The sequence below is a fragment of the Hirundo rustica genome, chromosome 2, assembly GCF_015227805.2.
Source record: "Hirundo rustica isolate bHirRus1 chromosome 2, bHirRus1.pri.v3, whole genome shotgun sequence".
Taxonomy (NCBI): domain Eukaryota; kingdom Metazoa; phylum Chordata; class Aves; order Passeriformes; family Hirundinidae; genus Hirundo; species Hirundo rustica.
Window position 1 is genome coordinate 34,318,247 of NC_053451.1, and position 26,765 is coordinate 34,345,011.

Here is a 26,765-nt window from a genome sequence, read left to right on the forward strand (position 1 = left end):
CTCCCAGGGATGCTGCTCGCATGCTTTCTTGTTGATTACTTGTCTGAAAGCCGGGAGTCTCGCTGCTGTTATCTGGGTTGGTTTCTGTGCCGATTTGTTTCTAACTTGAACGAAAATGCATAAAAACAAATGATAAGCAATGTCCTAAGAAACAAAGAAAGGATTATTACTGCAAAATGCTACAGGAAAATGCCAGTTGGCTGCACCGGTTTCACAGTAACTATTAAGCAGCATTTGTCACTAATGTCAACATTTGCTTGCTGTGTTTAATCAGTCAGAACTTCAATGTAAGTTGCTGGGTATATTACCTTCTCTGCAAGTAGGACAATATTAGCAGACAGGTTCACTGGCATTGAATCGAGCTCTCAGCCAAGCTGTGGGCCAGCTGTGGGAATCCAGTTGCATAATTTAAATGAATTACGGTCCTTAGCCAACATATTGGGGGGGCACTTCTGTCGTTCTGGCTTTTTCAAGTTCGGATGAGTATGTCTGTCTGGGGAGGAAAATGCTGGCAAATGATGGATAATAATAGTTAGAACAGTTTTACCTGCAGAAGTAATTGCAAAGGATGTTTTGCTATCAAACTGCTTTAAGCATGACTCTGAATTAAAGCGAGTTTTCTGTATTTGCACTTGGTTTGATAATAATGAACTTCATATTTATTTGTAAGGTCAAAATATTTGTTGTCATTTGATTAAAAAAGTATTTTGCATTAGAAGTTCACATTCTAAGAGCCTGCTTTTATGTTTTTGCTCAAAGTCTGTTGTTTGCTGTAATAAATATATAAGCTTTCCCATTTTATTACTTTCTAATTAACTTTTGCAATTATGATCCACTTCTAAGGAGGAATTCTTTAAATCTGCGGATAACAAGTAAAAAAATACAAGTTATAATCTTTAATACCATTCTGTCTTCCTAGATACATACTTTATCCTTTCCTTATGCTTTCCTATAATGTTTTTGGCAGGTTAGTAAATTTTATGTTTTATGTTCCCTGTGATCTGTGCCATAAATTGTCAATATAAAAATGTTTTGAGACCAACAATTCTTTGTTGCTTATTTTTTGCCTCAGCCTGCAGTACTGAAGATCTTCTGTGAAAGTGAGGTTGTTGTTGAGATATGATTTCTCAGTTTAAATAAATACAGGGGAGATGTCAATTATTATTTGTTCTGTAATTTCTATGAGAAATCTTGTCAATAAGTACCTCAGGACCTGTTAGAAATCTAATGGGTTTAACTTTTGAAACGTCTTTGTTTCCATTCATAGACACAGGAAAAAAAAGTGAGAAGTTTGTACCAGTACAAGTCTGGCAGTTGTTTGGACAAGATAGTTTTAATTTATTGGAACTTCTTCAACTGTTGAGTATTTCTGAAACAATTGTTTATTATGCAGGATCTGCTGTTTACATGATCTTATTCTGAGGATGTTACCTCCAGATGTTTTACTTTCAGCAAACTCATCCACTTTCAATGTATACTTTGATCATCTACTTTCCAAGCTCTGCATTCGGCGACAGTAATGTAAGAAAGCAGCACAAACTTTGCCAGTCCCCCCAGCAGCTGCTCGAGTATGGCAGCACCACTTGCACCTTCAGTAATTCCCGTTTTCTTTTTCTGACATTGAAGTTTGCTTAATGAATAGGAAAGGCTCATTGAAAGGAGCTCCCTATGCCTGGTCATTGTACAATATGTTACATAGTGTTTATGAAGAACTCTGTTGCTTTTAGCTTGGTTGGCACTAACATAAGCCACAGCTCTAGGGGTGGCCAAGATAAATTAAATACATTATAAAACATCTGTTCTGCATTTTGCATTTTCCCCCTTTATGGGTGGAAAAAATCCTAGTGGTGCTCAAATATTTTAGTCTTTAAGTCATATGATAGAATAAAACTATAAGTACAGGCTGCACAGGAAATAGAATTGCTTGGCCTGGAAAATGAAAAAGGAAAGCAATTGGATCTGTTTCTGATGGCAGCTGTACGTTATGGCTTTAGAGAAAGCAGATTTTTCAAGTTCAAGGTAGGACTCTCACTTCTTGATTTCCAGTCTCTATGAGACTGCCATGTGAACTTGGTTGGCATGTGCAGACCTATCAAAAGAAAGAGAGGTCTACTCCATAGCTTCTTAATCAAAGCCTACTTTTACAGCTGACTAAAGAACAGTACTGACTTTGAACATGTACCTGCCTATGTGGATGTTTAATTCTTCCTGCCTGAGCACTGGGTAAAATAGGCAAAAAGTTTTCTGAGAAGTTATGAGCAAAATATCTTTGTCTATCAGTTTCTCTGGACCTATATTTTGAATTATTAAGGGGGAAAAAAAAAAGAAAAATAACTGTTGCTTACTATTGTCTCTTTACCACATACAGTGTTATTAAAATTCTGCATTTTGGACCCATATATTCCTTCCTCTCTCATGTATGCACAATTTTGTATCTCAGTGGAAGAAACCAAAACTGATCAGAGAAGTCAGGGAATTAAAATCTAAGTGGTGCCTCCAAAATCAGAAGTATTCTTGTGGAAATGTGCAGTGTGCCTGAAAAAGTGAACTACTGCTATATGCAGTAGTTGTATTGTTGTATTTTCAGCATGAGTAAATCTTGGGCTAACTATGGCAGGGGGTTGCCTGTTGTCAAGTGTTTGTTGTTTTAATTGTGTCCACTGTGTATTGAAAATACTTTATTCATATGCAAGAGGTTTTCAGACGTTGCCATTAAAACTTTGCTGTTCTTGGTTTAGGCAAGTATTTTAAAATCCCTCAGTATTAGCAATATTTCTTGTAAAACTATGGCTAACACTGCAAATATTTAGGCTCCACAGTCTGACCTAAGCTTTAAAAACTTTAATGGATTGTGTTTGGCTTTTCTTTCAAGTTTGTAGTTTTGCCTTCCCGTGGCCTTGATGAAGTCTCTGTGTAGTTCTGACAGATTTTTCTGTGAATCTGGGCTGCTATTTTTGGCTGACAGTTTGAGGGTCTTACTGGAGGCACAGCTGGTTCTTCTGGGAATTTGGGTAGCAGAGCTGAAGGCTTCCATCTGTACTTTAGCACTGGACTAGATGTGAGTGTTGGGCTCTCTCACCTTGAAACATCTCCACAAGCGGCAGTCAGTGCTGGCTTTGGGGTCATCAGGGCTTCATGTAAAGGATGTTGTGAATTCAGATCCAGACCCTTTGAAGTGCCAAAGGCTTCCCAGGAGTTCAGAGTACTTCACCTGGAGTTTAAGGCTGTCTTCATGTTAATGGGTACGCTTGGCACCTCACAGAACTGAGCTCCTGCCTGAACCCTGGGTTAGCTAAGAGCTTCTTTTTTTGGTATGGCTGCTAACTGTGGCCTACCTATGTTGTCTAAAACCATGTAGCTAAAAGGTGATGCCTGTGTCAAACAGTTACCGTGATGTGATTTATGACTGAAATGTTGACCTATGCGTTGTCACTTTTTGAGGCTCTCAGATGATGGAGAGGACCTGTTGGGGTAGGAACGGAGCACAGGCATGTGGAAGGTGTTGGGAACTGGAATCCTTTAATCACCTTTCCCTTTCTGTGTTCATCCTCTTTTTCCACATGCATTGCAAAAATCTAAATTATTATTTTAACCTAGAAGCTTTCAATACCAGCCTAAGTTAAAGATTAACAGCAAAGGCAGAGGAATCATAATAAAAAGTAGCAAAATGTTTCAATGCCCAAAGCTATAAAACATCACAAATGACAACTGAACTTGTGAATTCTGTCTACATTTTTGCACACTGCTGTAATTCCTCCTCTCTGCCAGTCTCTGTTAATGATATAATAACATTGTTAAGTTGTATGTATCCCATATTTTTGCCACCTGTACCAAGAGTTGTTTTAGTCTTCCAAAGGAAAAGAGCTTTTGGATCTTTCGGACTTGGGCCTGTAGAGCCAAAATATATCCTGCTGTGCTCTTATGATATTCTTTGCAAAGGGGGGATGGAGTGAAAAAGGACTTGAAGCTGCCACAGACTTCCAAACATGATCCTTGGTCTCTTATGCATATTTTCCGCATTTTCCTCCTTTAAATGTTCAATCATGCACCATCATCTAGCACTTCTCAATGAAGTGGGGAACAGTTCAAAAGCCACAGGAATGGCTTTGATGTAGCATTTTAAAAGCAGTAAGCAGGAAAGATTGGTTTCTCACTTTTCCTAATGTAATTAAGAACTGACTCATGAGCAACTTTTATTTGAGTTTACTCCCTTTTTTAGGTCTGATTATGTCTGACAGTCTGACTTCCCTTACTCATAATGGCAGAGACAATTACAAGTGGCAAGTCAAAGTACAGTTCCTCTGCTACCAATGCAAAATGTGGTTCAGTACTAGAAAGCAAACAAAGCTGGTGTGGAATTTCCACCCTGAGAGGTTTGAGGACGAGGAAAAGGGTAATACTATATAGGTTGTGAATATGTAGTTGCATTTCTGTAATATATCTTTTCATCTGCTTGTAAAATATTTGCCTATGCTGTAAAATAAGCAAGACCTTGAACTTTCGAAGGGATTTGTGCAACACCTGTGGGATCTAGCCTAAAGAGCTACAGCCAGCTGAGCTGTTTGTGTTGTTGTCATCCTTTTGCTAGATAAGAATGGAATTTTAGGGAAGTCATAACTCATTGCAAAAAAAGGAGTTTGTGGTTTCTTGGACCAATTTCTACAGAGAAAGGTCTCTAAAAGTTAAGACAACACAGCATTTCTTTCTTTTGGTAGCTTGCAATACTAGCAGTACTTATGATCCATAGAAAGGTAAACTTCTCATTTATGGCCCAGTTTTTGCAGTCACACCAGTGACATTAATAGAAATTCTTCAGGAAATCTGAATCCAGTCTCATACTGTTCAGACAACAGCTCTGTCTTGAGTAAGAAGTAAATTGCTTGAATCTTGAAGGTTGATTTCTCCACTTTTAAAATCAAACTTGGGAAGATTTGTAAGCATTTGTAATACCTAAGTATAAACTTCACCGGTCCTCTCAGCTTCAAGTGCTGATTTGCAGTACATGACCATAACAAGTTATGAATGAAAGAGGTAATTAGACAGATTAATAACACAGCAGCAGCTCTGGTTTTCTAGATATGATAAGACTGGGACTATATTTAACCCATAGACTAAAATTATATTCCCTTAAAGGCCATTACAAATGTGTGAATAGGTACAGAGATGCTAAAATGACAAGCATGGTGTAAGGAATTAAATCAGCTACTAAGAATTCTTTATGGATGCTAAGCAAATCTGAATATTTTGCTGTGGGGGTAAGGGACCCTCATCTAAAGTTAGTAGAGTTACAAAAATAGTGGTTGGAAGATGTAGAAGAAGCTAGGCACTGACTTCTTCATTCAGAAATTTCTGGATAGATAATAATATATAGAAAAATATTTCAGTTCTGTTTTGTGTCTCCCATTTTAATATGGACTCATTAGAGATTATCTAATGAGCTGTTCCTATCAGAGATAGACAATTGGCCTTTTTGTTAGAGGAGAATAAGAAAATATCTAGGACAGAAAAACTATTTAAATTTATTGGGTTTTAAATATGTGCAAGGAACTAGAATATAATATCATGCCTATATGTGACAATTTTATGTTTACATAAAAATGATGAAGAGTTAAATCCTCTACCATTAAATCACTGCTGATAGGTTGCCCTATGCTTAAGATGCCAGTGTTTGTGTGATTTTTATGAGATTGCATAGAAATTAAAACAGCAACTGTGAATGCAATTCTGCCTACAAAATGCAGTGATTCCAGGCAAAAGTAAGGGCTGTTTTATTTTTGGGGGAAACTCTGTGGCTCCTGTTACCTGGATGGGGAGAAGTGCAGGAGACCATTAATCAGTGATGGCTGGAGTTGACAGAAGCTTGCCACAATTAAAGGCTGCTCACAAATCTCTCCTGGCTGTCTTCTTCCTAAACTCCCAATTTCATCTGTTTTCCCTGTCCCATTTATTGGCACTAAGTTGGAATAAAGATAGCGTGTGGTTGAGTGGCAGGCTGTGTTTTCCAAGGTGGCCTTCACAGGTGTTTCCTCTCTTAATGCTACTGCTTCTGTCTGTATATGTACATTTTGGGTGTTCTGAGATGTTTTGGTCCCATGTTTTTGGTATGGGGTGAAGGCATGAAATGCTTCTATCTGTTTTCAGAAGGGGAAGCCTCTGTTCCTTTCCTTCTGTCATTTCCTTACAAACAGTCAGAGACACAGAAAGTGTCTTTTGCAAGTAAAGATGCAAAAGATTTCAAAAGAAGAACTGATTTTTTTTTTTTTTTTTTTTTCTTTTTTCTCTCTCTCTAATGGACTCACACAAAATAAATTAACTCTGGAGAACATTCAGCGTGGGCAGTCTCCATTCTACCTGTGTTCACATGTCAAAATGTGATAGCTACAGATTAATTAATTAATTGGTCCCAAAACATGGGACCAAACCGTCTCAGCATGTCTGAAGTGTATATATACAGAATTAGAGAATCCTAATCTAATAGGAAAAAATCCTATTATTAAAGGTAAACCATCACTGTTTTCTCAGATGAGGAGGAAGAAGTGGCTGATTTTTCCCTTTGCTGCTCCAGACAGATCTAAGTGTTTGAAATTGTACAAATTCTCCTGATACCTGGGAAGATTCCAGACTTTTTCTGGAAAGACAAGTAAACCAAAATCTGAGTCCCATAAAGCAATTTTTTTTTTTTTTTTTTTCTCACCAAAGAAGCAAACTTCTCAAATTCCAAACAGGAATCTCTGCATAGAATTAGCTAGAAAGACTTTCCTGCCTTTGATAGCCCAGAGGTTCATAAAAACTTTTGAAAAAGAAGAATAAATGGATAAGTAAAATTCCGAAAAGCATTTTTATCTGAGTTGCAGGACACATGAAGAGAAATAGTTTAGATACAGCACACATATTTGCAGATATTTTGGACAGGATTTTCAGTCTGCTCAGACTTGTTTTCAAAACTTCAGTTTTCATTTGCAAACAAAATCAAGTGGCCAAGTTTTCAAGTTGGGCAGGACAATCACAGTCACTTTAGTTTATCAGAGCAGTTTATCAAGTATATTATCTAGTTTATCATGTATAGCCAACATGAGCTGTTGGAAGAAGGATCTATCTCTTGACACGTGCCCTACATTTCAGAAAACCATTCTGCTTCTGTCGAATAATTTCTGGTGATCAGAACCTCTCACACATTTACAAATGTATTATTCCATTAATCTGCTGGACTGAGGAGCCCACTGCAAAGGGTTGTGCCCCTGTTAGTAGCTCAGGGCTTCAGTAAAGGCATCATCTACTCATCTCTTCGATTAAGTAAATACGCTGAGCTCCTGGCATCTCTTACTGCAAGGCATGATTGTCAGAGCTCTCTTCTGTCTCGTGGCCAGTCTTTGCGCTCTCCCTGGTCTCACAGCAGGAATGCTGAGCCGTGACTGCCACAGCTGTGTGGGGGCTCAGAGCAGTTGCAGCCCTGTGCAGAAGTAATAAATGTCCAGGCTCCCACAGAGGTTACCATGTGCATGTCCAGGGCTCTGCTGGCTCTGCTTCAGCCACACGGCTGCACGGGGAGTTTGTGTCCTGCCCCACAGCCAGTAGGATTGTCATCTGCTTCACACCAGACCTCTCTGGAAAGTGCCCGTAAGGAAGAGTTCCTTTATTCCCAGAGTTAGGACTTTATTGCTGTCTATGTCAAAAATTACATTGACCTGTATCAGTGAACTGTCTTCAGTACCATTGACCACAGTGCCTCATTTCTGTCATTGCTAAAACTGGACAGTAGTAAGTGACTGAATTTTCTCCCGGGCTGGTCAGCATTTGAAAAGTGTAAGGCCAGGATCAGTCCCTGAGGATTCCACCAAACAGAGGTGATCAACTCTCCCATTTCTAATTACATGCTAAAACCTATCAATTAGATACTTTTTAATCTATTTGATGTGTGCCTTTTTTATTATTAATAAAATACCATGAAACGTTGGGTTAAATGATTTACAGAAGCCTAAGCGTATTATAACAATATTTTTACCAGTATCAGTCAAATTTATAATCCCATCTGAAAAAAGATATGATGATATTTACCTTGATAGTATCTGTTTTCCATTGATTTAGTGTTATGTGTATTTCTGTTCTTCAGAATATGTCAGCAGCTCCATGCTAAGTGCCTGGCTAATTAGCCATGACTATCACAATATAAATTCCTAGGAATGAATCCCTTTAAACCTAGTCCTTGTTTAAATTCCTATTTAGAAATCTATCTCTAGTTAAGCACTAAGAAAAAGCCAGGTAGTCTTGAAGGGTCGAACTTCTCACAAAACAGGGATCTCTTGGTTAAAATGGAAAAGTGAATAAATTGTGAGCGAAATAAAGCTGGTATGGAAGAGATAGTTTCTTGTATTGCTCCAGTGGCTGAGAAGCGGCAAATGTGCTGCTGGGTCCTCAATGCCCTTTGGTCTCCCTAGTATCCTTAGATTATTATATCAGCTAGGAACTGACTGACTGGACATTATAGGAAACATGATTTTATTAGAAAGTAAATCATATTGCATAATTCTAAAAAAGGGAAATGTTGAGACTTTGAAAGATTATTTCATTTTTACTAGATGATCTTTGAAGGCAAGAACCTGAATTCTTGCTGAGAAGGTGTTGGGATTGCTGATTAGTTCTTTCATACACTCTGTGCCATGTGCTCTGGAGATGTTATTAATTTCTTATGAAAACCTGCTTTTGTAGTGAATCACATGGTGCATTCATATATCTCTTACAGTGTTTGGGCTATTGAAAGCGATGACACAAAGGCCACATGTTTGTTTCTAGCCACATGTGTACCCAAAAGATAAATATAAGGGATTTTGCCTCTAAATCAAGAAATCCATCTGAAGAGCTCAGTTGGCATCCAGCTCACTTAACTTCAGACATATAGATGTAAACATCTATATCTAGTGATTTCAGGCTCCCTTTAGTGTCAGTAGAGAGGAATTGTCTCGTCTAAGGCATGATTCATATGACCTAGTTTAAATATCTACATGGGGATGAGATTAATTGTGTCCTGAAAGTGCCAGTTTCTCTCCATTCGCCAGAAAAAGCTTAGGTGACTAGCTGAGATGTAGGTCTCTCTCTTACAGACATTCCCATCTGGTAAAATTAATCCTGTCCTTCCAAGCAGGAGAGATAGGATTTTTAATGCTGGTCAGGCATCTTTTTCTCTCCTTTTCTTTTGCATATAACAGAAGGAATACATAAAAATGTAGGGAGGAGGAACAAGCTGTTGTGAAGGGTCAGCCAAGATGCCCTGGAGACGAGGCAAGAGCTTGTGGGACTGTGAGATCATCCAATTTGTTTTCCTTTGTTTTTGTCTTGGTTCTTGCTTCTAAATGACTTAATTAATATACAAAAAATAAGCAGTGAGCAATTGTACTGAGCTGTTTTCAGCATGTTTCTCTCTTGCCCAGCTGGTAGATCGGCCCATTACTTAAATGGTGTTCAATTGTTGTATTTTATTTTAATTGCTTTAAAATTATGAGAGAACAAATTAAGGGCTGCATGCTTAGGTCTGGTTCTTTTCTGAGCTCTGTGCAGCTTTCACAGTGTAGGCAGGTGCTGCAAGGACATTTAAAAAAAAAAAAAAAAAAAAAAGCCAAGAGAGAGCAAGGGAAAGAGAGAGAGAAAGAACTCATATTAAGTTTTTTCAGTTGAGGCACAGGGTCTTCATTTGAGCTTGGTCTCTATCAGACAGTAAATCTAGATAAATGAGAACAAGGAGGAATGGCTTTAAATTAAAACAGGAGAGATTTAGATCAGAAGAAAGTAAGAAGGAAGAAATTGCTTACTCAGAGGGTAGTGAGGTACTGGCACAGGTTGTTCAGAGAAGCTGTAGATGCCCCATTCTGGGAAGTTCTCAAGAAAGTTTGGACAGGGCTTTGAGCAATCTGGTCTAGTGGAAGGTGTCCCTGCCCATGGAAGGGGGTTTGGAACCAGGTGCTTCTTAAGGGAGTCTTCCAATCCAAGCTATTCTATGATTCTATGAGAAACCAGTTCAGCTCACCTGAGACTAGGCACACACAGTTCTCCGGCTGAACAGTTGACTGAATCATAAACCTCAAAAAGGATCCAAAATAATGGGATTGTCTCAGGGGTATGCTTGGGTAGGAAGAAGAAGACTGAACGTGAGCCTAGAAGTGTGTGGCCCTGAAAAACCTGAACTGCTGCCAGAGGTTCACCAAAAAAGGTCAATGTTACTAACAGAGTCCCTAATGCATCTTAGGAGGATATTTACTGAGTAATAATTAACAAAATAATATCTATAGGGTATATCCACAATAACTTTGCTATGTCCCTATAATGTAACATGGTAAACTAGCAAGGAATTTAAGTGTCAGAGACTGTTTAAGATAATTACAAAGTTTTTAAAAATTTGAAGCTGGTTACCAGGGAATCTGTGGAGACCTAATCACTCTTAACTATCTGACTAAAACAGGTGACTTGATTCTGAGAACTTCCAAGGTAGATTTAAATGATGGTGTGATTTTCTAAAGAGGTCAAATTCCACAAAAGTTTGAATGGTTAAGTGAGTATTTTAATTCTCTTTCACACCAAAAATATAATACTTCTCAGCCTAAACATGAGCCTGGATTTAATTGTAACCTATAGCTTGTTGCTATGTAATTGCTTTTAACAGAATTAAGGTAAGGGAGAGTGTTTGCTATCTTCAGTTTTCAGGACAAGTTATATATTTAATACAGAAAAATGTTTTAAAGATTTTTTGACAGGCTGGTAAATCATGAATGTATGGATTGTCTCCCCTCAGGATATAGTTTCACACAGGATGATGAAAAAAGTTTAAAAAAAAGCTTCCCCCCCCCCCATTTTTTAATATATCGATAGTAATTTGAATACATCAGCTCTAATGGAGGGGAAAAAAAACAAACCACAAAAAACCAAACAAAAACAACAAAACCCTTTCTCTAATGATCAGTCAGGAAGGGAAGTTATGTGGCTATCCCTAGGTGATCATTCACTTTTGGGTGTCTTCTCCAGTGTGTAAGGTGTTCCAGAATACTTTTTTCAAAGCAGATTCATAGTCTCTTCAGGATCTTCTCAGTCTCCTCCATTGTTTTTTCTTGGTGGTTTGCCATCAGAGCTGGTGGAGCACTTGTCAGTCACAGCTGACAAGCTTGGCACATAAATCTTGTGAGGAAACAATGGCTGTCTAAAAGATGAGTTTTTTACTGTTATCACCTGCTACTCAGTTGAATCCCCAGCACAGATTTAGGTACTAACCAAAATTTAGGGACTAAGAGTGAGTGAAAGGAAGAGCAATTCAAATGGTGGAAAACAAGGGCTAGAGGTACTGCTGCAGCAACTGGGTAGGGTGAGATGTGTCAATGGGAGCAGCTTGCTCCCAATAATATTGCACATGAGGGGCTTGAAAAGGAAAGCCCTGAGTATTACACAGATTAAGGCAATGTGCGGCCAATAAAGAATGTGTGGGAGGAGAAGAAAAGAGAAAGTAATGTTTTTTCCAAGTGAATGAGTACACAGACTCTTTAACCCTCAGTGGACGAAGCCCTTTGTCATTGATCTTACAAATGACTGGACAGAATACCCCCTCAATCCCTCTCATTACCCCCAAATGCCCAGCAAAAGTATCTTTTCTCTCTCCTCTCCTTGCTAACTGTCAACAGAAGTGAATCACTTCTGGGTTTTCCTAGTTTGTTCTGATCTTACTCATTTCAGTTTTATTATGCCTAAATTGCATCTGCCATGGTTCTGTCTCTTCACACACTTACAATCTCTTCACTGCTGACATTTGATGCTGGTTTCTGGCTTTGCATCAACCTTATCTATGTATCACTACTTTTCAACATGCTTCTTGTGTCTCTGGTCCCTGAAGTGATATTTTCTCATTGAAATGCTGTCAGTTTCCCTTGCAGTGCACACCTTTTTGTGGGTACCTTGAGACACAACTCAAAAAAATTGCTAGCCTTACTGTTTCAAATCTTCCAGATCTTCTTCCAATTTTTGCTACCTTCTTTTCCTTTCTGTGCCTCTCAGAAGTTCACTACTTTACCCTCTGAGAATTTGCCTTTGCATAGTGAGTTGAAGGCAGTGCAATATCAGAACAATGTTACGTCAGTGATATATAAGCACATTTTATTTAGAAAGCAAAGGATAGCAGAGAAGCACAGAAAATTATAGGGCCTGATTTTGGTCCTACACAAATTGCAGTGTGATTTCCCACCACTATAGAAGTGTCCTCACTGTCTCTGTCTCCATCCTTTGCTTCCAGTCAGTCTCAGGCACCACTATTCTCCATGCTCATTCCAGAGAGTTGTGTCACTGTCTTCTCTTTCCCTTTGCCTTTTGCAACTCAGTCCCAGCCTAAATCTCTTTTACCCAAATACCTCATCATCTGGAAACCATTGTCCTGTGTTTTTCATAGAATCTTCCCTATGTTCAGCAATTTCTCCCCTCAAATAGCTAACCTACGTTACTGTTCAACTCTTCTTGTTCATCAGAGAAGACTTTATTTTCCCCTGTTTAATTCCTTCTTCCAAGGAGAAAGAAAAATTACTTAGTTCTCCTCCTTTCTTTACCAGATTATACCAATTCCTGTTTAGATTAAAAACAAATAAAAAGAAGTCTTTTGCCTCCTTCTGTAATTACTTGTTAGATCTAAAATGTTATCAGCCTTGAGCAACAACAAACGTATTGCACCTCTCTCGAAATTCATCAGCTTTTTGTTTATGTGAAGGTCACTATGGAGTAGAGGCACGAAGGCTTTCAGGATGAGAGATTTTAAAGATTGAGGCTGTTTCCTTTAGGAAATGCATGATTTAAGGGGCCACAGTGTTAAACATTGTGAAGAAGGTAAGTTTTCTGCCTGTCTCAAGATTTTCCTACACATTCCACTAAAGGGGCATTTAGGAAAGCTGAAAGACACTCTCCCAAGTCTGATGAAAGGACATACAAGTGGAATCCGATGTCAAAACACCATGGATGCTGAGAATTTGGAAGGACTTTAAAAGGAGAAAAAAAAAAAAGAAAAATTGACATATACAAGTTCAAAAGTAGAAATTAGATAAGTTGTTCTGTTGTTACAATTTCACACTCCTTCTTTGTGTTCTCTGCCAGACATAAGTCAATGAGTAAGATGTTTCATGGCAGTTTTATATTTCACGTATTAATAATAATTAGGGAAAAAAAAAAAAAAAAAAGGCAACAACCAAAAGCCTTACAAACACAGTGCTGAAATTTTCTCCCTTAAGAAAGGTCTTATGAATTGAAGGTTTGGACTCAAAGGACAAGAGTCTCTCTTATCTTCATTTCTCTGAGGGAATTTATAATCCCTGATATATTTGGCCGAAGTTTATCTTTCTCCTGTTTAAGTATCTGGCAGAGAGCTTCCAAGATTTATTTACCTACCATAACCAGAACTTGTTGAAAACACATTCCCAACCATTAGATTGGATAATAAGAAAAAGTTCTTCACTGAAAGCATGGTCAGGCATTGGAACAGGCCGCCCAGGGAAGTGGTGGAGTCACTGTCCCTGGAAATGTTCAGGAAACATGTGGACATGGTGCTTAGAGACATGATTTATTGGTGGACCTGGCATTTCTGGAATAATGCTTGGACTCTATGATACTTGATGTCTCTTCCAACCTTAATAATTCTATGATTACAAGAAAAATATACTAACAGTAGGAGTACAAAAAAATGTGAATTACATGTACGTGGTGGTGTAAATTACTTCAGAGTACAGGCAGGCCAAAGGTGCATCGAATATTTATTAGATGCCTGTGAAGAACTAACTGCAAATGCATTAAAATAAAGACATCCAAAGAAAGACATGTTTCTACCTGCAAAACCAGAATTTGCCTTGGGAAAAAACAGTTCTTCTTGTTGTGGTTCTTGAAACAGTTACAATCTGAGTGATGTTGAGAAATCATTTTATATTTCCTTGTTGCTGACAGTCAGATTTGGCTCAAGCTGTTGTGCAACACTTGTTCTCTTAGATGTTTTCAGGTGCTGTTAGATTGTGAGATAGCAGCAAGTATGGTCTGAAGGCAGTACATTGCATGTGGCTTTAGTACACATTTTCACGCTTGGTCGTCTATTGTGAATTATTCTGGAAACTTAAATGTGAGGAAGACAGGGAGACCTGCATTAGTCTCTTTCTCTCCATTGGGAACCTTTTCTTGCTGGGGTTTCAGGGAACCATGCTTCTCTCATGTTCTCTGTGAGGACAGTAATAAACTGAGTTCAGAATTAATAGTTCAATTTCAGCTACCTGAATAACATTTTTTCCTTCATTCTCCAAGGCATTGGACAGAGGTTTGGTTACTTTGTCCCGTACTGGTTTGACCACTGATCACAGCAGTCACACAGCATTTAGAATACAATAAGATGAATAAATTATGTGAAAGATATTAAAAGTCAACATCAAATCTTAGGAATAGGGAGGAGAAAAAAAAACAAACCTAAACCAGACAAACCTATTTTTTTTCATCATACTGGTCCATGTAATGACTTAAAGTATAAAAGCCCTCTCCCAAACATTTACTTACAGTGGCTTCAAAACTTTCATAGTGGAAATAGTAAATTGAAAGCATTTAAACCATGAAAGTGCAAAAAATAGCAACAGGTTTGGGGATTAAATGGTTTGAAATTCCACGTAAAAAAATAATATTTGTAAAAGTTATCTTCTCTCACTCTCCCAAATCTTCCAAAGGGTTGCCACCGTGTTGCATATCAGTAGAAACTTTTAAAACTCAGTGAGCGTGGCACTGGTCATGCACATACTTCCATGCATACTTCAGAAGAGGACAAAATGTTGAACTGGGGCCCATAACAGCTCTGCTGATATTTCAACTCACAGTCTGCTGCCTCTTTAAATCACTAAAGTTACTTTGACTTAATCTTCTACGTTCAGAAAATGTCTCTCCAAAGAAGGAGGACTATTATGTTCATTGTAGTCTTCAAATGAATTGCCTATGGTCTTAAACTAACATAGAGGGTGGTAGCTGTAATTTATGTAACATTTCTATCCACAGAAAAGAATGTCAGGACCAGTCAGGCAGTTTTGAGAATAACAGAAAACAGAAATCCTTCACAGAGGGAGTTACGTGTTTTTGTAGGTCTTACATTACCATTCCTGGACCTTGTTCTGTCAGCAAGTTCTGTGTCCTTACATAGCCCAACAGCAATTATTACTTTTTTCCTGTAGTGATCTACTCCCAAGACACTTTCTGTCACCTTTTATCAACAAAAACACCGTTTGAATGGTAGCTAAACAGAAAAAAAAATATGTTGTGTCAAAATGAAACCCAAGTGGTAAATACTGACAACAGCTGTGAGCCTTTTCAGTCGGAGACTTTTATTTGGAGGCAGAATCTATCCACCCAGATGGCTGAGATGGGCTGTGAAAATGGATAATGTACTCGCTGTGAGAAATGACAGTAGTGGAAAATGTTCATTGTTTGTCTGGAAGAAGAAGAAACAATCTGGAGGGAGTTCAAGGCCTCAACCTGTTATCATGAATGAGCTATACAGATTAGCTCTAGAAAATGTTGATAGTAGTTTTCTGTTGAGAGAGATAAAGATCTCTGCTAACCCATTTGGTAGATTAACACCAGTAGAAATAAGGTTGGGTACTCCTAACAATAAGAGCTTAGTTTTTACTCAATGGGAAAAATGCCAACTGTTCCTCAAGTCTGAGTCCTAGGTCATTATAATTTTATGAAGGAGTGATCATGAAATTAAAATAAGCTCTTCACAGAGAATTCAAGATGCACTGTTTCTGTAGGTAAGGAAAGAAATGCTCTAAAAACATTGACAATAATTTACTGTAGGATTAGATCATCTTTCAGTGATTACTTGGGGGAAATCATTACCCTCTCTCTATTCATACCACATAAAAATGCCACAGATGCTACAGAGCCCTCAGGGTTATTTTTTCCCCCAGATTTGAGAAGTTTCTCTTGCAAAAAGCCTTTGTAGAAGAGCACTGGGTGGCCACTGTAGCCCATCAAGTCTGTGGCTTTTAATTACACCAGGCTCATTCCAGCACTTTGAGTAGCCTAGGACCAAGAAGACAGAAATATGAATATTATCTGCTCTATTGCCTTGCTGCTCTTGGGTTTTCGTTCCTAGTTGATACCTGCTGTAAAATTGGCACAGGTCTTTATAATATGCAATTTGCAGTACTTTTCATTAATTCTGTGTCATACAGTTTTGCCTGCTCTATTAGATAGAACAAATTACTAATTTAAGCCATGAGTATTACTGTAACATGCTTTCCTTTCTTTTTTTTATTTGCGTTGCAATTACTATATCATCAGCTGTAGACATATGGTTCACATGATTAATTTCACATGTGACCATACTACAAACAGGACAAATGAACGTAGCTACATGCTGTATTCAGAACTGTGTTTTCTCAGCAGAGGGGATTTGTTCAAGTTCTTTCTTTTCCAAATGCGAGTGATTTCATGGTTTATTCATGATGGTTATCCATGCAAACATGCCTAATTGTTATGGAGAGTGTGTGTAATTCCGCATTTCTAATCCAGAAAACAGGAGCAGTGAGGATTTATAAACAAAGTTGACTCAGTGGGAATGATAGCTTCTAACCCAAGCAAGCTGTTGCTTTGATACATTCTGAATCACAGCTGCTCACTTCAGTGGTGCAAATCCATTTCCCACTGCTCCTTGCTCCCGTTAACCTGCTGAACCAACACCGCTAAATGACAGCGCAGAGACATCTCTGCCCATTTTGTACATTGTCAACAGAATTGTTTCCTGTGTTAAATTCCCACTGAAAATAAGGGTATTGCTGAGGCACAAATGGAAGGTTGTGGGATTTGCTCTGGTGTCGCACTCAAGACCTGAGGCAGCCAGCAGAACATTTATTGATGAGGCTGAGTCTCAGAGGCGTGAGCTAGGGACAGAAAGTGATTTTCTCCTTAGCAAATGAAGCACATCTGCTCTGGAGTCACTGAATAAATAATATGGCGATACCACATGACAGCCTTTTTGCAGTCACTTCTCATAATACTATTTTTGACCTTTTCAAGACCACAGTTTCTTCCTTCTTAAAAATATCTCAGTGATTTCCTCCCTGTTTCAGTTTGTATCACATTTTGAAGCTTACTTTTAAAGGTTTGCATCATAATCCATACAAGATGTTTTAGTTAGATAAGTAAATCGATGGTGATAACCATCAGTAGTATGTAACAGGATTAGGATTGATGAATAATGTTAGTAGCACCATTCATACATGAGTTTGCTTGTGTACCTAGTATTTATGCCAGATTGAATCTTCCTTAGAATGAGTAATTACACTAAATCTATAAGGTAAGCAACATTTTAAATAGTCTATTGTTTAAATTTGTAGCTGTAGGGTAGGCTGAAGAGCAGGTCCATTCAACTAATTGCTGCTATGATCCAGACCTAGCAGCAGATATTAGGTTTGGTTTTCTTTTTACAGCCCTTTCAAGCTCTGTTTTTCCTTATCAGAGACAGTAAAGAAGGAAAAAGAGATTTTTGTCTGAACAGTATCATCCAGAGAATATGGAGGATAAAAGAAGGGAATCTTTTACATGCAGTACTGGTGTTTTAAGTAAGAAGTTTACACATGCATTGAAGTACCTGTCTTAATGAATTTAGGACTATTCAACAATAAAACATAGAGTTGTCTGTATTTCTGTATTAAAGCTGATCAATCTGTAGCTTACTATCTTAACTCTCTGGTGATCTTTTTCGCTACATTTCTTTCAGAACTGTTTTATACTTTAAAACTTTCAGCAATGCTAGAAATGGCAGCATTTTTTTACTCAGCAGCTCAGTCTGACACTGAGAATAAATGTGTTGAAGAAAAAATATTCTTTTAGCCTATTCATACCCTTGTATTTCATGCAGTCCTTGTATTTCACACAACCATGTCCTGGGCTGCACCCAAAGCAGCGTGGCCAGCAGGTCTCTGCTTTTTTTGAGACCCTACCTGTAGTGCTGCTTCCAGCTCTGGAGCCCTGGATATAAGAAGGACATGAATGTCTTAGAGTGTGTCCAGAGGAGTCCACAAAGTTCTTCAGAGGGCTAGAGCAGCTCTCCTACGAAGACAGACTGAGAGAGCTGGAGTTATTCAGCTTGGAGAAGATTTTGGGGGGACACTGGAGTACCCTAAGGGGCTATGAGAGAGCTGGAAAGGGACTTCTGACAAGGACATGTAGTAAAATGACAAAGGTGAAAGGCTTCAAACTGAAAAAGAATAGGTTTAGATTAGACATTGGAAGAAGTTCTTCAGTTTAAGAGTGGGGGTGGGGGGGGAGGAGGTGTGCACTGGCACAGGTTGCCGAGAGAAGCTGTGTCTGCCCCATCCCTGTAAGTGCTCAAGGCCAGGTTGGATGGGGATCTGAGCAACCTGGTCTAATGAGTGGCATCCCTGCCCATGGAAGACGGATTGGAACTAGAAAATCTTCCCGGTCCCTTCCAGACCAGCGAACAGATAACACTGGGTTTCTTTTTTGACTTGTACTTCTCTGAAGGAAGATTGAAGTAATTGTTTGTTATAAAATCTCAGAGTAAACAGAACATTTTCCTCTTAGAACCAAGACCTGTCACAAAAAGGTTTTCCCTCTCTGCCTATCAGTAAGAGGAGTTTGTGAACTCCCACAATTAAGGCCTTTAAACAGGATTCAGGCATCACACTTCAGTGAAATATTCTATGGGTGTCTGCAGCTGCTATTTACCCCTTTTGTATTTGTTTGTTTATGTTCTTGTGAAAAGGTGGAGCATCAGTTTACACTATGCACCATGTGGCAAAAAGGAAGCTCCTAAGTGGTGTTTGAAAAAGAATTTTGTAAAAGAGCATCCATGGGGAAGAAAAGTTACAGGGTACATGTTTTTTTTCTTCTGCCTGTAATGTTTTGCTGATACGTTAGGAAGTTCAAAATGTGTTTTGCTTATTAGGATCTGTTGATGAAAAATGTTTAGGTTTGTGCAAACAGTTCTCTGTCTTTTGTAAGAAATAAATGCTTATTCTTGTGTTGTTTTGATTTGCAAGTGATTTAGCATACTGCATCAGCAAAAGGGAACAGGAGATGGTATCTTTCTACAAAGTTAACTTCTGTGAGGATAGCTAATGCTTTTTCAGGCACTTTGTCCTCCAAAATGAGACAGTGAAACAGAGTAAATGGCAGTTGAATTCCCAGCTAAGGGTTACTCTTTTTCCCTCATTGATACTCCCTCTGGATGTGAGATTTTAACACTCTGTAAATAGCTTTGGTTCCTCTTCTACTGCAAGTGCTGCTATTATTGCTAATATTCTAATCACTATGTTACTATTACTGCTTTAATATTATGCTTTAGTACTTTTAAATACTCAACTTTCTGGAAAGAAAACCCAAACATACGCTCTAATAACCTTGATCTTTCAGCTAAGGTCATTCTAGCTTTAATGAAAATCAGCATTTTAGGTATTTTAAGTAATGTAACACCTAATATCTTGTCATTAATGAGATTTTAGGATTCCTCCTCTATTAGGATGTGTGTGAATGCAAATATTGTACTTCATCAACTTTGGTTTCAGAACCAGTTCCACAGAAATACTCTAAAATGCAAACCACAGAACAGATGCACACTATTTATAATTAGCAGAGGAATACTTATTGAAGAAGTTCTTGTGGGTGGACCATGGATGGACACCAGGTGCCCACCAAGCCACTCTATCCCCCCCCATCAGCCAGATGGGGGAGAGTGCATATGATGCACAGCTCTTTGGCTGAGATAAGGGCAGAGAGAGATCTCTCACTGATTACTGTCATGGGCAAAATAGACTTGACTTGGGAAAATTACTTTAATTTATTAACAAAGATAGCGGAGTAGGATAATGGGAAATAAAATCAAAACCTAAAACACCTCCTTCCCACCCCTCTCTCCTTCCTGAGCTCAACTTCACTCCTGATTTCTCTACCTCCTCTCACCCAGCAGGGCAAGGGGATGAGGAGTGGGAACTGTGGTCAGTTCATCACATATGGTCTCTGCTGCTCCTTCTTCCTCAGGGGAAAGATTCTTCACACTCTTCCCCTCCTCCAGCGTGGGGCCCCTCCCACAGGAGACAGTCCTCAACAAACCTCTCCAATGTGGTCACTTCCCATGGGCTGCACTTCTTCACGTACTGCTCTAGTGTGGTTCTCTTTCACAGGGTGCAGTCCTTCATGAGCAGACTGCTCCAGCTTGGGCTCCTCTCTCCATGGGGCCACAGGTCCTGCCAGAAACCTTCTCCAGCATGGGCTTCCCCAGCTTCACAGCTTCCTTTGGACATCCACCTGTTATGGCATGGGACCCTTCAGGGGCTGCAGGGGGATCTCTGCTCCACCGTGGTTCTCCATGGGCTGCAGAGGCACAGCGGCCTCACCATGGTCTGCACCAGGAGCTGCAGGGAATCTCACCTCTGGAGCCTGGAGCACCTCCGGCCCCTCCTTCTCCACCGACCTTGGTGTCTGCAGAGTGTTTGTCTTCCGTGTTCTTGCTATTATTTCTGGCTGCGGTTGCTGTTTTTTCCCCTTCTTAAATATATTATTCCAGAGGCTCTGCCACCATTGCTATGGGCCCATCTTGGAGCTGGCTAGTGCTGGCTCTGTTGGACATGGGAGAAGCTTCTGACAGCTTCTCATAGAAGCCATCCCCACAGCCTTCCACTACAAAATGTGTCACTCAAAGCCAATACAGCTGTTCATTAGAAAAAGGTGGAAGACATTTGGACTCCATGGTGGCTGGTTTTATTGTAGTGTGTGTGTAGGAGCTGCATGGGAGCTAAGCTGCTAGGGTAATTTCTTCCTGACTGGAAGTATTACCTTCAGGACCTGTGATGGCTTTGGAGATGAGTCTCTTGGTGTACTGAGGGAAAAAAGAAATTAGAAAAGACACGGCAACAAGCTGCTAGAGGAAAAGTGAAGGTGTAACCCTCTGAGGGTGTATATCATGGAGGGACAGTCCAGCTGGCATCACTGCCTGAGTGCCCTGCTGCACATACAGTTGCACTGTTCTTGAAACAGTTCTTAATATGGCTGCAGTTTTCATCCAAATGCTTAAGGAAAATAAGTTTTGGCTTTCCTTTTTTGGGTCTGAGTAAAACTCTGCAGCCTGTGTGGTGGAGTTAGGAAAGATAGCATTCTACTTGTAAAGTGAACCTAGTGAATTTTTTTGATCTGGTTTTAGTTTCTTTGTGGGTTTTTTTTGTTTGTTTGTTTTGTTTTGTTTTGTTTTTGTTTTTATTTTCCCTGATAAAAGTATTCCAGAAATGAAATACAGGTTTATTTTCTATGTGATTTTCATACAGCATTTGTGGGTCACAAGACTTGGTTTAGGGTGGTGTGGTTTCAGCCCAGCTGGGTACCAATCACCAGACAGATGCTTGCTCATGCCCCCACCAGCAGGATCAGAGAGAATTGGAAGGGTAAAAGCTGGAGAACTTACGGATTGAGATAAAGAAGTTCATTAGGAAAGCAAAAGCTGCCCACAGAAGCAAAGCAAAACAAGAAATTAACATCTTCCCATGGGCAGGCAGGTATTCCGCCACCTCCAGGAGAGCAGGGCCCTGTCATGCATAACATAGACTTGGGAAGACAACACATCCACTCCAATGTCCCCCCTTCTTCCTCCTTCTTCCCAATTTATGTACTGAATATGATGTCTTATGGGGTCTTTGGTCAGTTGGGGTCACCTGTCCTAGCTGTGTCTCCTCCCAGCCTCCCCTGCACACCCAATTTGCTCCCCAGTGTAGCAGCATAAAAAGTAGAAAAGACCTTGGCTCTGTGCAAGCCCTGCTCAGCAGTAACAAAAAGATCTCTGTGTAGCCTTGCCCACAAGACTAGACACCGCCGAAGGTAAAGGAAGAGTCTTGACTCTCTGGCTTGGTGGATAATTCTGCTCTTATTCTTATGTCCTGCTCAGCCTTGAGACCCTATCCGACGGCTCACTGATGCCAGAGAGTGCTGGCCCCTCCTCTGCCATGGCTTTTTCCCCTGGGGGGCAGGGCCATAGGCGAGACCCAGAGGCATTGCCCAATCAGTGATAAAACAGGATTAGGTTACATCTCAGTGAGAGGGGTGGGCACAGCTGGGCGGGGACAGATAGAAAAGAACATTACAGATATAAACCCAATTAGTGCGCCACAACATCTCTGTATCATTAGCCCTGTGTTCTGCACAAGTCCAAAACAAAGCTCCATTCTAGCTGCTATAAAAACAATTAATTCTACACCAGCCCAATCCCAGCACATAAGGAAAGGTAGAGACTGGACTTCTGTCATCACGTCTGAATCTCAGCCTCACACAAATAAATGAAAAAAACGTCATTATCAGAGATCATCTCCATGGTAAAAATAGCTGCTTGGTTTTCTTCCACAGACACAAAATCTGTTGAATGAAATGAAACAAAGCAAGTGGAGTGATATCAGCCTTATTAATGACATCACCCAGTTATGCTGGTCTTGTACACAATTTTTTTAACAGAAGCCTTTTGCTTTGCAAGTTTCTTTTGCATTATGAAAGTTGGATTCTGCTGCTGGGTTCACAGCATGGATTTCAGAAACTACACAAATCCAAAGGGTATTTTCTCCTCCTTGAAGTCAACAAGTGGGGATCCACAGCATGCTCCCACTCTTTTAACTGCATACATGCCAAAGTTCTCCTTTCTTCCACCTACACTGAAGCTGGTGCCACAGGATTAAACATCCCCAGAGATTTGCCTCCAGTAATTCAAACAACTGCAGGCAAAACCTGCGGACAGTTTTTCTGCTGGTGTATTGTTTCCCTTTGTATCTATGCCTGCAAGCAATAGTCATGAAAAGAGGACTGGTGCTCATCGGTCATGCAGGGAAAGCTTCTTTCCTTTCCCAATAATGAGGGGTTAATTCAAACCATTATTTTTAATTTATTTTTTAATCTTTAAAAGTGTGGTTGTGAGCATTTTATTATTACCACTGCTGTCACAGTCAAAGGTCACAGGTCAGATAAGTGAGCTATGTTTGTCCTGTCTTTGCACATCTCGTCTAATCTTGGGCACATATCTTGCAGGGAGCTCAAAGCAAGGCCATCCACAGTGACTCTGGGTCTGGGATTTAACTTCAGAGAAGTCACTGATTTCTCTGCTTTGCAAGCAAGTTTTCTACAGCCTTGGGACACTGTCTCCCAACGGATAACCAAGTAGTCATGTTCAGGAGAAAATGGTGTTACTGGGAATGGCAAGAAAGTCTTCATCTGGTATCACTGGGGTAGAAGGATATATGAACAGAGTACACGAGATTAAAAAATTCTGGAAGATATTGGTGATTTTTCTGGAAGGCAGACATTACCTTCCATGAAGAGGTAAGGGATGAGAGGTGAGAAAATTGCTCTGAACCTTAGACAGAATAACTAGTGTGAATTCCCTTTCCAAATGTGAAGCTATGAGCAAGGTATCAGGAATATGTGCCTTTTCCCATGAATATCTGTAGTCCATGTCTTTATGGAAAGCTGAAACACTCTCTAGAGAATTATTTTCCTTTTAAAAATGTAGAGGGTGGGAGTGGTGTACAACACACAAGTATCTCATTTTTTTCTCTCTCCCAGAATATTTTTTTTCAAAAATAATCTGCTGTGGCAGCACATGAACCATTATCTTTCAGCTAAAGACATTTTCTCTGATTGACAGACAGAAAAAAATGTCTTGAACCAAGTGTGTGTTTACCTTTGGGGCAGGATTTGGGGCTTGTTGTATGAACTGTAAATGTGTTACTGAGCAGTACGTATCTGGAAAGCCTTCAGCTGCCTGATAGGGCGTGTCTGAGCCTTGGAGAAGACAGAGGGGGATTTAGGTTGCTTTTCACACTCGGATTACCAGATAGTCAAGGTTGTGTACCCACAGCTATCAAACAGCAAAATTGAATTCCTTTAATGGATTTGATTATTTAATTTGTTTTTATTTAGAAAAAGTTAAGCTGTCCTTTTGGTTAAATAAACTGTGAAGAAGGTTTTAAAATTTATGGAATTGCAATAGAAGAGTCTGTAGAGCAAACTAAAACTCTGAATTGTCCCGTATGATCATGTGTTAATAATGAGAGTCCTAAGGCCTTGCACATTGAGTTAGAAGAGAAATCAGCCTGATGACAAAGTCATGATTGAATAGGACAATTCTCTATTTGCAAATACATATTGTTTCACTTTTCTGCTTTCCTGGTCTTTTGTTCTGTCTCTTTTTCTCCTGGGCTCTAACCTTTTGCTGAGGTTGTACTGCTTTTTATCGAAAAAAGGAAGGTGAATGGCTGAAATTAATGGTTTTCATAAACATGGACACAGACAGGTTGAAGTAATATGAATTTACTTCTAGAGATGTGTTTCTTTACAGTCTAGAGATGGCATTAGAGATGGTGGAATGGAATCTCTGTATCATAATAATGCTTTAGAGTACTGTTTAATATGTTGGGAACTTGGATGAGCAGCATAGAAGCTACAGCATTTCTGGAGGAGAAGTTGGGGAAGGGCATCACTGTTCAAGCCACAGGCCCAACTTGTGTGAGTGCCAGCCGAGACAATTTACTCAGAGGATTTGCTGTCCATCTGTCTCATTACTTAATGAGGAGATGCTGAGAATGAAACTTAGACACAGAGGTGCATTTTTTAAAATAGAATATTGCTAATTTATTATCTTTTACCTCTAACATCGTGGTGGAAAAGGCCCAGCTGTCTTGCAAATCATTTGCACCTATTCCTCAGTTTCCGATCCTATCCAATGACCAGGATTAGGATGTCCATGCAGTTTTTCTGCCTGTACAGGTTTCATATTCCTCTTTTTCCCCTCCTCAGGGGTCTACTAGTCCTGGCTACATAAGCACTTGCAGGAGTTCTCTCCTTTCAGTCTTAAATGCTGGACATTGATGGCAGACTGGAGAACTTTTCAGTCCTGTTCCTGCTGTTTCCTAGTTTAATGTCAGGCCACCAAGGGGCTGCTGGTGAGTGAGAACATTAAACAGAACCCTGCTCATGAGACATTGTGACAGCCTTGCCTGGAGAGATAAATTGCTTATCCCCAAGCCAATGGAACAGTCAGACCAGGGGCATTTGGGAGCTGCATTTCAGACTTTCGGCTCATGTTAGGTCTGGGGCTGTGGTTAAATGGCCCTGTTATGATGTCAGGACTTCCCAAGGAAGGTCAGGCCCTGGATGCATATACATGTATTAAGTGTTGAGAAGTGCAAGGATGGAATAGGAGGAAACATCTGTCAGTATTGCACCTATGCCCTCAGACTTGATCTCAGCTATTAAATTAAGCAAACAGACAGACATTAATATTTTTATTTGGGCTTAAATTTATAGGTGTGGACCATTCTCTCTTTTCCCACAGGGAACAGACAGACAGGGAAAAAGATATACATGAAGGTCTGGTTGCCTCCTCAACAATTTGGTACTAGCGTAGTCTGCTAGTGAGTGAAATGTATGCTTTTTCTGACAAGAGTCAAATGACTTTGGCAAATATGAAGCTGTAGGGGCTAATTTTCTGTGGTACTTTACCTTTCATAGGTGTTTCCCCAGCAGTGAGTGGGTGTTAAACCTTAATGGTGACTATAAAGCCACTTGGCCTTCCCTCTATCCTGTTGTAAATAATTACACCTGATGTAAGGCAACAAAGAATTAAGACTGCTGATTCTGTTTTTAATCTAAGAATAATAGCCTGTTCAAGGCATACTATGACTCATGCTCAATGAAAGTGATGCTGGCTATGTAGTAATTTGGAGCTAAATCTGACTTTACACCTGCACTTAAGGAAATGTGACAAAATTGCCAGTGATGAAGTGGAATCAAAAGGCACAATGAAAACCTTATTGAAAGCTTTCATTATCTTCTGTTTCCCTTGGTTTTTGCTTGCTTCCTTGAAAAGAATAGGATAACAGACTGGGCTTGGTTTAGCGTTAAAGAAGAACTTGCACACTTTCCCAGACCAGAGTGCTGATGTCAGTCTTTCATTTGTTTCTCCATTGGTACATAGATAACGTCTTCACAACAACCAATATGAATGTCACCTCCATAGGTTCGGTTCTGCCTTCCTATATATGTGCTTACTTATATATATTTTCCTTGGGAGCTAGTGTTAAAAAATCTGTTAGAAGTTCTCACCTTTGTTGAAGGAAATTGTCTTTGTTTAGGGCAGTTGAGCCTGACATTCAGGGATGCCCCAGGAATTGCTGTTCACTGTTTTCATTAAACCTGCTTTGTTTGTATCAGATTGTATCAGTCCTACATAGTAGAGCTTTCTGAGGGAGTGCTTAATAGCCGTTTTAATGCCATATCAATCAATGTCATGCATCACAGCTCTGAAACTTATAACAGGGAAGTTGGTTATTCTTGTATTCCATGATTTTAACCCTTAGGACGTCAGATTGGTGTAATGTAGCTCTTTCCAACATTGCTACCTATTCGTATAACAGCTGTGTATCCCTTACAGCCAGTTCCAGCTGTATTTCCATCACCTGCATCCACACCCATAGCATCATGTTTTAGCAGAACTGCTGAAAGAAAACCTATTGCAAGAGAGAGCAATGCTTCTCAATTCCATTGCCAGCCTAAACAGCTCTATTTAATTTGCAGCTCAGATTCCTGCAGGTTGAAAGATATTCAGGTTCTGAAAGAATTTATTTAGATGATCTGGAATTCTGATGCCTTCGTGTCTCATCAATATTTTAAAATCTACTACATTGCTGATATCACAATTTGGCAAGCTGATGTTTTTTGGGGTGATTTTTTGTAAATATTGA

General features: G+C 39.6%; 1 protein-coding gene across 21 annotated transcripts in view; it reads left to right on the forward strand.

Moving 5' to 3' along the window:
* DLG2 (discs large MAGUK scaffold protein 2) overlaps nucleotides 1-26,765 on the forward strand; it is a 984,477-nt gene that overhangs the window by 265,600 nt on the left and 692,112 nt on the right. The window lies entirely within an intron of this gene.